The following is a 13,394-nucleotide window of genomic DNA, read 5'->3' on the forward strand; positions in this document are numbered from 1 at the left end:
TTAGAGGTATAGCACAGGACCTTTCGCATATTCATGAGAGGATTGATGGGATTGATATGAGGTTTAATGTTTTGTTAAGCCATATAGCTTACCTAATAAGCATGAGATGGATGTTTAGGAGCCCAACGAATAGCCCAGATATTCCCCCAGACGAGATAGAGTTTCCTGAAAATCCTGGGCTGATTCAATACATTGTGGGCACTGAGGGGAGTGAATACTTGGAAGATGATGATATGCCGCAGGATAGTACTCCGAATGCTAATACGTTGCCTTCTCAAAATCAAGATTTTTCAAGGGGTGGGGCGCTTGGTTTTAAACCAAGCATGCTTCTCGGGGTGTTGAAGCATTGAACCTCTATCACCCGGCCCGGGATTTGGTGAAATTCCTCATTTCTCAAGCTTAAATGATCACATTGAGTCCTTTCCGAACCTATTATTTCTCAATGCATTTTTCAGATGGAAACAAACATTCTTGAGCCTTGGGAAGGCCCCAACGCGCCGCCACAGTCTAAGTAAAATAAAGATAATTCCCAGGGCAATCCCAATAGGAAGAAGGGAGTCATGGTGCCGGAGAACAGCTGCGGCAACTCCGAGGAGAAGACGTAAAACCGCGTAGGGCTGTTCGCTAACCGAAGAAGCACCCTCCCCCCCTGTGCCCGAATCGGCCGGCTGCATGGCGCTCCTACGCCTAGCTGCAAAAGCCCTCAGCCCCTCGAGATCCGCCCTCTCTTGAGCCTCATCTTGGGTGAGCATCGCGAAAGTCGCGGCAACGGCATCTGCCGTTGCGGGACGGATTGAGTATAGTACCCCCGCGTCTGTGCCAAGCAACGAAAGTAATCTTCCGTGGGAGTATGCCAGCCGGCTCACATACTCGGCTATCTGCCCTGAGTGGTAAGAAGTAATGAAGGAGGGGGTTATGCCTTTTGTTTCCGCAATTACGTTTTGCGCGAACGCTGGCAGGGTGTCCCCCCCGCGGTGGCGTATTGTTGAGGGCTTCGCCCAGGCATCCGACTGCAATCAGATCCGCGAGCGCGGGACACAGCACTTGGGCTTTAAAGGCAATTCTTTGCCTGAATATTTGCTTCGCCCAACTAATTATTTCGGGCCTGTCCGTCGAAGACTGAGAAGACCGAACTACTGCGTTGAGTAGGAGATCTGCCCAATCTTCTCCCACTTTCAGGGCGGTTACCGCCTGGGAGAACGCCTCTCCCTCCTAAGGGCACCCCCCGTACAGCCACTTCATTAAAGTTATTCCAATCATTACGCAGAATGTAACGAGCGTCCGGGACATTTCCAAACCGTTCAATCACAGGGGCCTGCTCGTTCACCATTTCCCTAATAAAGGAAAGCTAGGCTTTTGGCCGGTTAGCTCTCTATGCTTGAGCATTGCTAGATGCGTTACGCCGCTAAGGGGGGAAAGATTGTGGGGGCTCTGGGGGTTCAGGTTGGTGCGACTAGACTTTTTACACGTGGCGGGCCATAAGATATACACGCCGTTATGACGGCATTTATACTCTTGGGAATGTAGGAAGGGCCCGTTGACTTTAAGCTTATCATAAATGCGTTTCCCGTCACAATTATTAACAGAAGATTTCATTTCAAAGCGTTTCGTTGTCGGAGGACTAGATGCGTTTCCAATACCAACTGCGGCTCCCGCTAAGGCCATGGGAGCCGCTCCTCGTAGTTTTCCAAAACAATACATGATGGGAATGTTTGGATTTTGAATCAGGGCCACGATACCAGGGGGTGCGGGAGCAGGGTTCGAACCTGCATGTTTAGGTCATGAGCCTAACGAGTTAGCCGATTACTCTATCCCGCGCGATTGATCTCGAATTTCCGAATCGATTGAATTCGTTAGGATCGAAGCGGAAAGCGCGAACTTGAATTATTATTATTATTATTCTTCCACAGAAGCACTCTCAAGTTTCTTTTTAATCGGTTCGTGTTAGCTTCAGCCTCACCGAACCTCCCCTAAGGGGATAAAGCTCTTTGGCTGGGGCTCAAGGATGCAGGCTCCTTCGCTTTTGCCCGCTGCCCTTCCCTCTCCATTTCAGTTATCCCCTACGGGAATCGAACCCGTGTCTTCGACATGAAAAGACGATGTCCTAACCTCTAGACGAAAGGGACTATTTGGATGACTCCGTGGAACTGAAGCATCTATATACGAAACTCTTTCACGTTGAATTTCTGGCACTCGACCTTTCCCTTCCGCTTCCTTCTCTTTCCGCGGGTAGAGATACTGGTTCCGGTAAAAAGAAAGACTGGATTCTCGAAGAGACTTCGTACCAAGCACAAGCACTTAGGCGTACCTTGAGCCAAGCAGGAACAACATTACTTACTCCCTCGAGCCTGAGCTGTCAACACCAAGGGAAGCAGTCCACACGCACCAAGTACGGCACCAACCTTTGTTGTTGTCATTTCGCATGGGTTTGTTTTCTTTATACGAAATTTCCAATGCGAAAGGTTTTGCAAATCCTGTTGTTTTCTTTATTGGACCCTCGAAAAAACATGTTGCCAGGGAAGCGGAACGAAAGATGGGCGGGTTCATCGAATTTTTCTTCATCAATTCGGGCCTCCTATTATATAATTCTCTCCGAACGATGCAGACGCGATTTCTGTTGAGGCGGACAAATCCAATAAGAAATAGGGGATAGATTGAATTGTAATCATTAATGCAATGCTCGCCGGTTGTGATCTCAGTGGCTCATGGTTCATAGAATGGCCTAGGGGGCCCCCCAGTTCCGAAGGAGGGACTTGGGGGGTTGGGGCGGGGACCCCGCCCCCAAGGGGGTTCCGCAAACGCCCATTCAGGAAACGCTTTCTCCGACGGAAACACAGTTCCTAGGAAATGAGCTCCCGGTTCTTGTAGAAACAGCAAAAAACCAGCCACGCGGAACTGCTAGCCCTAAACCCAATTTTCCGGGGAGAAAGCCCTTGAAAAGTTCAGAGGATGAGAAGGGAGCACCCCTAGCACAGATGGGAGGTGCAAGGATTCGACCCGGGAAGGCGCGAAATGGCCACAGGGCAGAGATGGTTCTTAGGGAAGCCACAACCACCATCCAAAGCAAGGGGTAACGGATGAAACGAGGCAGGAAAGCTAGAGGCAACAAGTTCAATAGGGCGTTGGGGGAGCCAAAGCGCTAGGGCACCTCCGCGTGTGTTCCCCCGGGAAGCCCAGATGAGAGAGGACAGAGATGGAAGAGAGCGAGAGCAAGCGAGGAACAAACAAATAGGCGAAACTGAAACCTTGAGATGGGGGCAACATAAATCCCCCACTCCCTTTAAAAAGCTCGAAGCCAAATTGCAACAAGGAAAATCGCTCTAACGAAGGAAAATTGCGAAGGAGGCGTTATTGGCTTACAGGGAAATTGGGAAAATGGCAAGCCGCATCCATTCCCCTCCCTAACACGTGGCTGCCATTCCCTTCTTCTCTGGCTAGCGTTTTCGCGGGAACTCGCTTACCCAAGCTTCTTGGTGGCCGGCTCCGCCCTGCTCCCCGGGATTTCACGAAGAAATGTTATGGCCAGGCGGGGCCAACCAATATCAAAATCTATTGGGAATGGAATGCTTCTTGCAGCAGGAAAGGCAAAACTAACTTTGGCAGGGTGGAAATACCAGCCAGGGCGGCCCAATAGGACGAGATGCGGATTCGAACCGCGAACGTTAGGCTTTCAGCCGATCGATTTCCCAATCAATCTATCCCGTCAGGGGGGCCACTTCTCGACGCCGGGCCCTAGGGAAAAATATTGATATTGGTAGGGGAAAGCGGTAGAGAAAGCCCTAGTTCTGGTAGGGACGGGACGGGAAAGCCCAAACCAAGGCTCCCTGGCCTGAGAAATCCTTACCAACGGAAGGAGAGGTATCTTCCCTTGCGGAACGGATTACCCGAGCCAGGGATGTACCTTCAGAGGGAGCTTTATTCTACCCCAGCCCAGCCTTCTCAGGCCCAAGCAAAGGTCTCACTTCCTCCTATCACTCCTCTCCCACGCAACTGAGCTTTGCCGAGCCAAGGCCACTGAAGTGAAGAGGCTCATCACCTGAAGGAACCACCACTAACCCGGCTAGGGTGGCGAAAGAGGAGCACCATAATGCATTGTTGTTGCTCGGCCTATAGTAAGTATTCGTAAAATTTCGCATTTTCGGTTCCGGTTGGTGATCAATTAGTTAGCGAGCGAAGCGAGCGTGCAAGCGCGCTAATGGGATCCCGGGCCCTAAGGCAAGGGCGGTGAAGGCAGTTCAGCAAGGATTGATCCGAGTTGTTTAATAATACGAAATTTTGTAGATGGATGACCGGCACTTTCCCGCAAGCAGGCAAGTGGGAACTGGGAATCCGGAGCTACGCTAGCCCTCTTTCGTTAGGCAAGCCTGGTGGCACAGGGCCGGTCCTTGAAGTCGGCTGGTATGAGAAATTCTTACTGGCAAAAGCAGAGAAGGATATTCAGGCACGTCGTGATCGTGATTAGCTAGAGGACTAAGCCATTCCACTTCCAGAACGACGTGCGTTCCGTCGCACAGATCGATTTCCGGCAGCCCACCAAGATATCCAGTACCCCTATGTATCCAACACCTGCTACATGGGAACCGCATTGGTAGTAGAGCCTAGGGGTTTCCGGCATACAGGTCAGGGCAAGTTCGGGCTGGGGCTAGGCATGTGAAGGTCTCCAAGGGCATGTGAAGTCTTCCGAATCGCATGATCTTATCCCGTTAGGGAGAGCGAACCGGCGCTACACCTCACCTAATGTCTGCTACCCTACAGGATATTAGCCAATTCGGAAGGGAGGGAAGGAAGGACGGCAGATTACTTTGGCCGGGCAGAAGTGGGCACTTTCCTTTAGGGAGCCACGTGCAAATCCACTGAGAATGGAAATTTCGTATATAGAATCCGCAATTGGACCATGGAGTGCAAATCCACTGAGAATTGTCCAAGGAATGGAAATTCAATCTTGCTTTCTTTGGCGTACCCACCGCGGAAAGGCATCGATTCCGGGAAGGAATTTCGGAATTGCGTATTCTAGTGGATGCGGCAAAGGCTCGCCGCACCCACCAAGAAGTTGGGCTCGCACTATCGTATCTGTTGGGGGAGCGTTGGCTCGCACTCCCCGGCAAGTTGAACGGTTGAATCATGTTGGCACACCATCGACTTTCCCTCGGCACCATTCCACGGGTTCGATTCCGGGATAGCCTTAAACTGCCATGAATATCCCCAGCTTTAATAACCAACACCACAAGACATGCCTGGAAACGGAAGAATGATTACAGAGCAAATGGCGACGAGTATCAAGGGAAAATTGAGGATTCTACAGGACGACTTCGCCGAACACATGGGCACGCTAAGAAACTTCCCCGGCCGCCCGGGGCCAGGCGATCTCAGTGAGCTCTCGGAAACCCTTTTTGTTATCCGTGACGCCACCCTGCCGGATATGCAATCGGTAGCGAGGCCTTTGGTGCAATTCGGACCGCCGTTCGATGAGTTGATGGAAGCTATAGACTGGGCTCTCGCCCCCCTGTGGCAAACCCCGCTTCCAAATTCACGCCGAGGCCTTCAGCCTATCCTGCCCCTATTGACACGAGTTGGGATCAAGTGGGAACTCACCGTAACCGAGATCACCGAAAAGGTAAACCTGGGGTTGGACGTGCGAATATGGGATTATTTCGAGCCAAATGTGTTTCTTTTTTATTTTCCTCCTATTTATGAATTTGCCCCTATTTATCTCTATTTAGTCATCAGTTTGCTACTTTCCTTGATCCTAAGGGGTTTATGGCATTATTACAGAACAAATGCTTCTAATATAAAGGCAACGAAAGCTCACAGAGGAACCTTAAATTATTGGCCTGCTCAAAGAAGTACTGCAGCTCGTTTAGTCCCAATTCTTCTTATAACCAATGTTCCAACTCTGCTTTTGCTAAATCTTATGTTATTTCGGTATATTCATGCGGGAATGGAAGAGATTCTGGCAGATCATGTTCACCATGAAGTCACACGAAATCGGATCTTGATTCTCCTTAGAATCCTCTTGTTAGTTATTATCAAAGATTTCCGCTTGTTTCTTGTTCTCCATTAATTGATTATTTTCACGGGTGGCCCTCGCGGGTCACCCCCCCCCGCACCGATAGCTCAATCGGATAGAGTACCTGGCTTCGAACCAGGTGGTTAGAGGTTCGAGTCCTCTTCGGTGCACACTCCGTTCCCCTTTCCGGCTCAATCCTTGTGTTGTATTTGCCAACAATAAAAGTCGAAAAATGCGCTTAGCGCGCCTTTTTACCCTTCGCCCTTGCCGACGGAATATCGGAAACTTTTCATCACAACCACATTGATAACCTTATAAATAAGGGAAACCTCAATCTCACCACGCTAATCGCTCGCTTCCGCTCGCTTCCGAACTTGTTTTTAGCCAAATAAGCGAATTAGCTAACTCTTTTCCCGGCGTAACCAATAGCAGTGCCGGGAGAGTCCGCTCCGTAACCAATCAGTAGCAGCGTTGGTGGGCTCCTTCCGTCCCTAACCTACAGCAGTGTAGCGAGAGTCCCGGTAAGCCTATCAGGTCCAGTGCTAGCGAGAGTCTCGGTAGCCTAGCCGGTCCAGTGCTACGAAAGCCAGTCAGTTAGCGAGTACGCTAGGGAGAGTCCCTAAGGTAACCAACCTATGGCAGTTGCTAGGGAGGGTCCGGTCGTTTCCCTCCACTAACCCCCCATCAGTTTCGAACTTAAAGCCCTTCGGCATCCCCACCTCCAACTTGAGTGTCACTTGCTGAAACCCCCTGCACGAGGGTCGTAAGCATCGAAGAACTTCCTAATGGTATACCGCCAACCGTATGCCGCTATCACTGGAGAAATCAGTGATATTAGAAATGACAATACCGGGTCAGAAGTTATCCCTCGCACACTTGTTCCCACTGCTCGAAGTTTTGAAAACGTAGCGCTTTCTTTTTCGAAGTGTTCTTCCAGGTTGCTAGGACAATGACCAACCATTAGGTTTAATTTGTGTTTGTTCTATATACGAGATTTTTCAAATAAATGGCACCTTTGGTTTTCCCGTAGCCATGACCTGTAGCCATCCCTTGTCCTACCTGTCAGTTGCGGATAACGGGAATCGAACCCATATCCTCTGCTTGGAAGGCAGATAATCTACCGTTAATCTATATCCGCCTAAGTTTCGTTCCCGGGGTGTTATAAAGAGATCATTCCTATAATACGAATCGGCCGAGGCGCGGGCTTGGCCTTCCATGCGCAAAGACTTTGCCCCGCTCAAGCACCTAGTAGAATGTGAGTGATGGATCATTCGTGTTCAATTCATTTCATATACGATAATTCATGGAACGCTATCGATGAAAACTTCCCGTTCGTATCTCTCCGATTCAAGAGCAATCAAGCCAAACCAACAAGAATTCGGAATGGAAAAATTATTGACCTGCCGCGCTACGCTTGGCTTGATGGGGTCCCCCGAATCACCACAATTGGAAAAGGAGTTACGTATATATAACGACAGCGTGATTTATCTGAAAAACGAAGGGGTAAAATCTTTTCAAACAACACAAAATTCCAAATTCTGACAAATCCCGGCTGCCCTCACGGGCTTAGAAGGCACGTTGGTAGGCCTAATATTAATCAGCCCATCTCGTGCTAATGCGTCATTTCGCTCTTTCCGCGAAGAGATCGAAATTCGAATATTGCACCATTCCATGGCACTTCACTTGTGGCCCAACGTTGACCCTGAATGAAAGGTGAGAAAGACGTACAGTCCAATCTCGGTCGAAAGACAAAGCTAGGCCGTGCGACTTGCATGCAGGGACATAAGAATTTTTAGGCAAATGGCCCTTTTCCTTTCCTGAGATTGAGTGATAAGAGATCGGGTGCCAAGTGCCAATCGATCGCTGTAGCCGGCCTTCAACCATTACTGGGGATGGCCCACGAGGTGTAGCGCAGTCTGGTAGCGCATCTGTTTTGGGTACAGAGGGCCATAGGTTCGAATCCTGTCACCTCGATTACTGCCGCCATTGGGCAGGTAACATTTCGCTCCGTCCCCTTTTCACTCGTGGGAATCTCCCAGCTACTACAGACGGGATAAATGCTCAAGAAGTGGGTTTTCCACCATTCTTTTCCTTTGTTGTTACCTGATTACTGTCTACCATGGCGAAACCACCCATCAACGCCATTGCGGACCACTTTCCATCGTGACGTACCTTCGGGACTCCCATATCCAAAGCTGTAGGAAGTGGAGCGTGATTGGGCCATATGCCAACCTGGCCACTACTCGTAGATGGGACGATTTCTCGAACCTCAGAATTCCGAACAGTTCGATTAGGAGCCATTACACGAAGATTCAGTACCATCCCTTTCATTGACCCTCCACTTGTAAGGTTGCAGCCTTTGTGGTGGCTTCATCGATGTTGCGCGGGAGATTATCCAATTCCCCAGGAAGAATCATTTGAAATCCCTTAGCTTAGTGGTTTCTGTTAAACTAACATATTTCCCTGGAGAACCAGTAAATACTTCTGCTACCCCTCTCCCCAGAAGTTTCGGGTCGAGTGAACTCCGTCCCTGGCTTCTTCAACCGCACATCGAAGTCAGCCCGAAAGCGCAAGAGATCGATCCTTTAGTGTCGTATTCCGCTGCTGGCTCATACCTCCACCCTTTCCCTCGGCTATTGTTGTGCCTTCCCGCGGAAGAACCAACGCATGATGTCAGAGTCTTAGTATGTGTGCTACCTCTCCGGCATTTAGTGCTGCTTCTTGGGAAATCTCTAACAGGCTTCTTGGACGGCCGGACATTGTCTTTGAAGGCTAGTTCCCGCGGGAACCCGCTAGGCTCCCTGCCCTTTCTGGTGGCGGGTCGGAATCCTTCAGTCCCTGTTTGCTACTAGCCTCTCTATTAGAAAGAAAGGCGGGTGCTACGGAATACAAGGAGTCGGGTTTTCGGGTGCAAGAGATGAGGCATGGTCCAAGCCCATTCGGACAGATGTACCGGTATGGCATGTCGGACAGACATGAGAGTCAGCAGCATCCGATGCACCATGGATAAAACGGATGAGGAGATACCCCCCCGCTGAACCCCGTTTCTATCAGATAGAAAGGGCCAAGTAGAGCATCATTGCTTTTCCCCCTCCATGTTCCCCTTCCCTGGCAACGTGCGTGTTAAAGTGTTTGATTTCGAAAAACAGTTAAAGAGGCGGCCGTCCTCTCAACGCATCTTCGATTTTTTCTGAACACGACTCTGCCGGCCGGTTTGCACGACGTTAGCTGGCAAAGGGCTATCTCCTATATAGGTAGTGTCTGGATTCGAGGCACTATCAGGGTACATTGATTCCCTTCCCGTGTGCTGTTTCTGATCGGCCTTTCGCTTTCCCGTTGATTAACCAATTCAATAGTCAGCAGGATTGGCTTTACCCTTGGTTGACCGACCCAATAGTAAGGGGTTGGTGAAGGGTTCCGACCTTCCGGCACCCTGAAGATGCCTTCGCTGGACGGACACATCCTGCCTTCGGCTTCATGAAGCCAAGAGGGCTTACCAACGACTCGGGAAACGGGAAAAGATTTGATCTTTTCGTGACACCAACGCAATCTGGGCATAATTCAGAGCGATTCCGTATTCGGCGTAATATACGATGCTTATTGGAGAAAAGAATTCCAGCTCCGAATTCGAAGAGAGGAAAATTATGGATAACTTCAAGAACAGAAAGGACGCAGAGAACCAACAAAACCAAGATCACTTCTCGAAAGGAACACAGAGCACAGAGATAGATAACCAAGAATACGAAAAGGGCCTCTTCCTTCGTGAAGCTTTATTTTCTGTTGGAGATCCAGTCAGCTACAAGATCAGTGATGGACCAGTCTATCTTTCACACTGATTTGTTGAATTGATATTTCGGATCGAGTCCCGGGTTGAAGGGTCGCCACAGGGCTTGGCAGCTCCTCGGCAGCTCCTCGTGTGTGGTGCGGGTTCGTCCCTTCATTGATGATGGTTGCACCCTCATTAAACCTCCAGTAGAATAGAGATGATCGCAAGTGCTCTGATCTCTCGCGGATGAGAAACCCCTACGTGAGAATCCACAGTTAGGGGCTCGGAGCAAGAACCCTCGCCCGAAGGGCCCTCGAAGAAGCCAACCCAAGGGCCTAGAAATGCTATCATTAGAATCTAACTTCATATATCTGCTGGCAATCGTATGGGAATCGAGATAAGGTCACTGTAATGGTTTACGTCTGAGAGATGCCTGGGAAAGATGCTTGCTGGAAAGCTCTTGGTCAAGTCTTTATCTTATCTAGAAGTAGTTCGAATAGGATAGGCGGAATGGGTTGAGAGATAGCTGTATTTCGGGGTATCTGGCAGCAGGGTCTCGGGTATGGAGAGTATCGGTCAGTGGATCACGACTAGTCGGGGTATATGAAAGACCTGGTAAAAGCTATACAGAAAGGCTAGATGGAGGGCTGGAGGTGGGCGAAGATTCCCCCCGTATCAGCAGCTCTTGAGGTCAAAAAAAAGGTCAAGTCTTTATCTGGATGGTGGAGCGAAAGCCGCATTCAATTCAATATCTTTCTCAGCCTTTCAGCGAAGCTGAGAAAAACCAAATGGAGTGTCATGACAAGAACTAAAATGAAGAAATCTGTGAACATTGATTCGTGGATTCATTTGTATTTGTTTTTAACGGGGATTATGAAATCCAGACTTTGACCTTACACCTCAGATTCCACAACGAGTAGACGTTTGTGCTTCCGCATAATCAATTAAAGCTACCTCCCCCCTCTTCCAGAGGTACAGGCGGGGGAGGCTCAAACAGGCATCACATTATATACGAAATTACCTAGCTTTCTCGGCTTTAATGCCAATAACAGCAGAGAATTATGGTTGAATGGGAAAGGGTTAGGGCAAGGAAAAAGGGAATGTGCGGAGCACGGGATTTGGGATAATATATAGTGGGAGGACTAATAATAAGGATAATGAGTAGCAGCTGGCCCGGGCTCTACACAATTCCACTCAACGGTGCAGGGGCGTAGGGTTTTGGTTAACTTGAAGGGGCGGGCAGCGGGGCCAGGTAAGTTGGGGCTGTTTCTGAGATGTCTGTACGAGGTTTGTCGCATCGCCCTGAGCCTACGAATCCGAGGCTACCGAATCCGGTAGCGAGCCCGGAGACGTAGAAACGGGCTCATTACTAACGGATGCGGGCTCCCAACGCTCCGCGTGGTGACCCACCCAGCCAGATGTGGGCGGAAGCAGGGCGAAAAAAGCTTTGCAGGTAACGACTAGAGTTTACGGGAGAGGGATTCGAACCCTTAACCTTTGGTCTTTTATCCAAAGACCATTGTTCTACCATTTAAACTAGTCTCCTGTTTTTCCTCACAAGAGGGCAGGGGCGGGCCATATGCTTCGTATTGGTACGGAGAGGGAGATCTCTAACCTCGCCATACGTGGTAGTAATCGCTATGTTGCGAAGGAGACGTTATTGGCTTACAGGGAACCGCTTCCTGCAAAGCCTAGCTAATCCTTCTATTATACCCAATTCCGTGGGACCCAGAGCTATATCGTTCCATCTCTAGAATTCCGTGTAGTGCATGCATGCTTCAGGGCACTGAATGGGATTCGAACCCGGTAGCTCCAATTTAGCTATCAGTGCTGGGGGGAAAACCAATCTATGGATCCTTTTTCTGATCCTTTTTCTGATCCTGATCCTTTTTCTGATCCTTTTTCTTGCTTGGTTTTAAACCAAGCATGCTTCTCGGGGTGTTGAAGCATTGAACCTCTATCACCCGGCCCGGGATTTGGTGAAATTCCTCATTTCTCAGGCTTAAATGATCATTTCGAATGGACAACGCAGAAGTCGTATCCCCTTCCCTTCCGTATCCGCTCTTGATACTCGCCGGCCCGTTATTTCTACTCACTATAGTGCTCCCCTGCCTGCTATTTCACTTCAGTGCTCCCCTGCCCGCGTAACATTACGAGAGGGTTAAGAGCAGCGACGGCGGCGATGTAACAAGAGGAAGCTAGAAAAAAAGGGCTATGAGAATATGAGGGACTCCCTTCTAAGAAAAAGAAAGTGTCGATTGCCTATTCTTTAAGCACTCATGAGAAACTAATCTCTCCTAAGGAACCCGTATAAGAGGTATTCATTTCTAACAATCCTAAAGTCTTTAAGGTTTTGACCATTTTGTGTAACCACTGAGATGCCCCAAAAACACTGGAGTACGGAAAGGAAACACTGGTGTTAAAGCATTCTTTGAGAACCACATCCTGTTCTTCCTGGATGGATGATTTGCTCTGCTCGACGCCATCGTGCGAAAGTTGTTTTCACAATTTGGGAATTCAACTGATTTTAGGTGATCCATCTTTATGTAACATAACATGAGGGGTGCTATGAAAAACACGTAACCGACCGGATTGCGTGAAATGGGTAGATCGATCTGGTTGGGGCATTCTTTGGAACTTCAGGAAGAATCATCCAGGGTTGTGGTTTTTTCTTCTTCATGCCTATAGAGGTTAAAGGCCCCTGCCTGCCTCCAACAACCCTATGCTACTGGATCACTGCCCCAGTGCTTCACTCGACTGGACCCCTTCAAACCCCTGGATTTTAGCTGATAACTCTCCAGCCCCCTTCATTGAGGAATTATGGTGGGATGCCGAGGTCTACTGCCGGTTTTTCCACCGAGCCCACGGGAAAACGCGAAGCGTTTCGCCCAACCTTTCAGGCCTTCCGAGTTCTACCACTGATTCACTGTCACGGAGGTCCACCAGTCCTTCATGGGAAGTATGGGTCGATGCCGAAGGTTGGTATGTGGATGGCTGTCGTTAGGAAGGTGTTGGATGTACGCCGGCCTTTCCTATAGCTTCTTTTTCAATCGAGGGAAATATCCAGGCTTATTAATGTCCCTAGTGTGAATCAAACCTTCCCTTTAGAGATAGCCTGGTTCATCGGTCTGTCGAATGTGAAATTCTCGGGACGGGATTCCCCAACTGAATCCTCGCCGGCGGGCGGCCTTTCGGATTTTGTTCTCCGATTCCCCGCTGCCTTCCCCCTTGTGCGGTTTCGTAATGCTCCTCACCCACAATCCAGGGTTGTGACGTGGTTGAAGTCGAATCCAAGGGATCCGCAGCCGGATAAATACCTTTAGCTGCTAGTCCTCTCGAAAGCACAGTAGTAGCATCTGGGTGTGCGGATGTTGTAGCAGGAGCTGGGTCAGTCGAATCATCTGCAGGTACATAAACAGCTTGAATAGAAGTTGTCGATCCTTCCTTGGTGGAAGTAATTCTTTCTTGTGGGGATCCCGTTTCTGTACTAGGAGTTGGTTGATGACCCACGGCGGAAGGCATTCTACCCGATAAAGCAGAAACTTCTGATCCTGCTTGGACGAAACGAAATGTGTTGTCGATGGATAAAAGGACATCTTGCTTGTTGACATCTCGGGAATA

The 13,394-nt window shown here is 49.4% G+C and overlaps 3 non-coding genes across 3 annotated transcripts; 2 read left to right on the forward strand and 1 right to left on the reverse strand.

The window, feature by feature from the left end:
- Positions 1–6,103: 6,103 nt before the first annotated feature.
- On the forward strand, positions 6,104–6,177 carry TRNAR-UCG (transfer RNA arginine (anticodon UCG)). Its single transcript has one exon. It is a non-coding gene; the product is annotated as a tRNA-Arg (tRNA).
- An 897-nt stretch (positions 6,178–7,074) lies between these two features.
- On the reverse strand, positions 7,075–7,145 carry TRNAG-UCC (transfer RNA glycine (anticodon UCC)). Its single transcript has one exon. It is a non-coding gene; the product is annotated as a tRNA-Gly (tRNA).
- A 762-nt stretch (positions 7,146–7,907) lies between these two features.
- TRNAP-UGG (transfer RNA proline (anticodon UGG)) lies at positions 7,908–7,981 on the forward strand. Its single transcript has one exon. It is a non-coding gene; the product is annotated as a tRNA-Pro (tRNA).
- The last annotated feature ends 5,413 nt before the right edge of the window (positions 7,982–13,394 follow it).

This window comes from Dipteris shenzhenensis, unplaced genomic scaffold, assembly GCF_047967505.1.
Source record: "Dipteris shenzhenensis isolate YYH24624 ecotype China unplaced genomic scaffold, Dip_SZ_1.0 scaf0072, whole genome shotgun sequence".
In the NCBI taxonomy this organism is placed as follows: Eukaryota; Viridiplantae; Streptophyta; class Polypodiopsida; order Gleicheniales; family Dipteridaceae; genus Dipteris; species Dipteris shenzhenensis.